The 3,349-nt window shown below is 41.4% G+C and overlaps 1 long non-coding RNA gene across 1 annotated transcript; it reads left to right on the forward strand.

Annotated features, from left to right (window-relative positions):
- The first annotated feature begins 2,310 nt into the window (after positions 1–2,310).
- LOC143670812 (uncharacterized) lies at positions 2,311–3,069 on the forward strand. Its single transcript, XR_013169453.1, has 2 exons — positions 2,311–2,461; positions 2,693–3,069. It is a non-coding gene; the product is annotated as an uncharacterized LOC143670812 (long non-coding RNA).
- Positions 3,070–3,349: the final 280 nt, after the last annotated feature.

A 3,349-nucleotide genomic window follows, 5' to 3' on the forward strand; every position in this document is an offset into this window, starting at 1 on the left:
TATTTATCTTTATTCTTTTCAAAAGTTGTTTTTTCTGCAGAGAATATGATTGCTTGAACAACTTTATTGAAGTTTAATTAGCATACAATAAACATCCAAAGTGTACAATTTGATGTGTTTTGACATATATATATGTTCAAATTTTAAAGAAATTGCCAGCCTTAGAACATAGTTGTACCACTTTACACTTCCTCCAAAAATATATGAGAATTCCAGTGATCCACATTCTTACCAACACTAGGTAATTTAGCCCTTCTAATAAGGATGTAGTTGTATCTCATTGTGATTTTGATTTGCATCTCCTTAATAACTAATCCATTGAGTTTCTATTCATGTGAATATTTGTCTTATGTATGTCTTTTGGAAGAAGTATCTATTCAAATCTTTGCCCATTATTTGTTAAGAATTGTTTTATATTCTCTGCACAAGATATTTATCAAATATCCCCTTCTGTGGTTTGTCTTTTCACTCTCTTAACATTGTCTCTCAAAGAGCTGAAGCTTTTTATCAAGTCAGATTTATCCATTTTTTAATTGATTTTACTTCTTTTGTTTTATTTAAGAAATTATTCCCTGACCAAGGATAGCAAAGGGATTTTCTCCTAGAAGTGCTACACTTTTGTTTTGACATTTGAGACTATGATCCATTTTGAATTATCTTTTTATATGATACAAGGCATAGATCGAAAAACTTTTTTGCATGTGGTATCCAATTGTACCAAATATAATTGTTGAAAAAGCTATCCTTTCTCCTCTAATCATTCCCTTCCCTTTCATGATAATTGATTGTCTATCTATGCATAATATATGTGTGGGTCTTTTTCTGAACTCTTCTGTTTCATTGATGTATTTTTATCATTATGCCAACACCACACATACTGATTAATGTTGCTTTATAATAAACCTTGAAATCAGATAGCAGAATCCCACCAACTTTGTTCTGTCTTTTGAAGTTCTTTTGGTATTCTATAGCTTTTCCATTTCCATATGAGTGTTAACATCAGTTTGCCAATTTCTATCAAAAAGTCTTGTGGGATTTTAATTGGAGTTTCATTGAATCTATTGATAAATTTGGGAATAATTGATATCTTAGTAATATTGACTCATAAACAAGGTATATACCTCCATTTACTTAGGTCTTTATTAATTTATCTCTGTAATACTTTGTAGTTTTCAGTATGCAGATCTTCTACATCTTTTGTCAGATTTATTCCTACATATTTAATATTTTCTAATGATATCACAAAATGAACTCATTATTCTATTTCACTTTACAATAGTTCACTGCCAGTATAAAAATAATTATTTTGTATACTGTTCTCATATTCTCCAAACTTGCAAAACTCAATTGTTAATTCTAGAAGTATTTATTTAGATTGACAGAATTTTCTACGTAGACTGTATTTAAGTCTGTGAATAAAGACAGTTTTGCCTCTTCCTTTCCAGTCGGGAGGCCTTTTTTCTTTGTTGAACTGGACAGAACTTCAGGTGACATATGAAACACCCCCCACACCCTTCCCGCCCACACCTCCACACCTCCACACCCCCTACCTCACCACGGCGAACTCCTCAGTCTTAGGTTGGTGTTTCGAGCATGCGAACAGTCAGCACAACTTCAGGCACATGACTATCTGCCCCATTCTCCTACTCTGTTAAAATCCAAATGTGGACACTACAGTGACTGGGGTGCACACCACCCCAGACTGGAAACACCACTAGGATCCCTTATAAAGCAAGTTTATTCCCTCAAGTCCTGACAGCCTGAAGGCAGTGACTTCCACCTGGAAGGCAGAAATCTAAGATCTATGTGGACATTGTGAAAAGAGGCGACTGGGAAGCCTCCCTAGTAGTCGCCAAGAAGTCAAATGACTTCAAGATGCATGAGAGAAATTTGCAGGGAGGAGGAGGAATGATTGACATCTCCACAGAGATTTAAATACAGCCACGTTACTTTGGAGAATTTCAGGTAAGGCAAACACAAACTAGGTAACGTGAAAGATGGGAGGAACAGAATGAACCAGTGAATGGTAAGGGGATGAGGCGTGGGAAAAGGCTTGGAGAAGACACCCGCCCCTGCCATGTGCGCCACCAGAATTGAACACGGGTTGATGAAGAGGGCTGGCATGTCAGTTTGGGAGACTCTTAAGGTTGCTAAGGAAATGCCACTTGGTCTACCCAGCTCCCCCTCCCCCCCAGAAGTCTCAGAATTCTGCTTTGTGACATCTCAGCCTACCAAGGGCTACCATTGGCTGGGGGGTGCCTTGATGACCAATCAAAGCTGAGGGGCGTGGTTTCTCATTGTCCTGGAGGGTATATAAAGGGAGGTAAGGCACCCTGGGGTGGAGTACTGCGAGACTTCAGTATGGAGAAGGCGACCCAAGGAGAAGAGCCTCCAAAGCCAAGCACCAAAAAGAAGGAAGTGGAAGGTCTCATATGAAACCAGGCCCAAAAGTGGCTTAAAGGTTAGACTAACCCTCCCAAGCTCCTCCTCTTTTTCCCCATTGACTATCACCACGCCCCCCACGGCCCCCACGCCCCTCCCCCACTCCGATTCCTTCCCTGTCCTTGCCTGGCACAATGCCTTACTCACCCCACATCAGTTCTCCTGAAACCCCATTCCCATCCATCCCAAATCTCTTTCCCCAACCCCATGTTCTCTGTATCCTCTGTGTTCCTCCCTACTGTCTTTCCAGATGCTAAAGAGAACCATGGGGTTGAAAAGACCTGTTCAAGGGAGTTCTATGGAAAAGGCCACTCTGGGCATGGTCGCCCATTCAGGAATGCCTGAGAACCCTCGACAGTCTCCTGACGATTGTCCCAAGGAGAGTAAGCTGGACGAAAACGAGCGAAAGGAGGCCCAGGAGACCCCGGAGCCCTCCACCACTTCATGTGACAACCCGAGCAGCCAGCCACTTCAGATCGAGGCCACAGAGCTACCGCTGTGTGATGAGGCTGGAGAGATTTCCCTGCCGAGAGCTGTCCAGTCAACATCAGATGTAGATCTGAGTCAGAAACCGTCGAGTACACTGAAAGTAATGATTAAAATAAAATGAATAAATTGTGAAAAGGAGATACGTGTCTGCGAGTACTCTGATGGTGGAGAGGGAGGGATAGAGAAAAGAAAGAAAGAGACAGGAATGTGAGGAGGGAGGAGGTGGGGTCCTGCGGAGTTGGGGTCAAACCTGTAGTCCATAGTAATCCAGACATTGGGGAAAAGGGCTGAGACAGAACTGACCACTAAAATTTCCTTTTTAGCACTGTCCCCTGGGTAAAGAGGAAGTGGTTTTGTTGTTTCTGCATGTGTTTGCCTAGTGAGGGTTCCAGCTTTATCAAAATGTAGATTACTACCA

This window comes from Tamandua tetradactyla, chromosome X, assembly GCF_023851605.1.
Source record: "Tamandua tetradactyla isolate mTamTet1 chromosome X, mTamTet1.pri, whole genome shotgun sequence".
Lineage (NCBI taxonomy): Eukaryota > Metazoa > Chordata > Mammalia > Pilosa > Myrmecophagidae > Tamandua > Tamandua tetradactyla.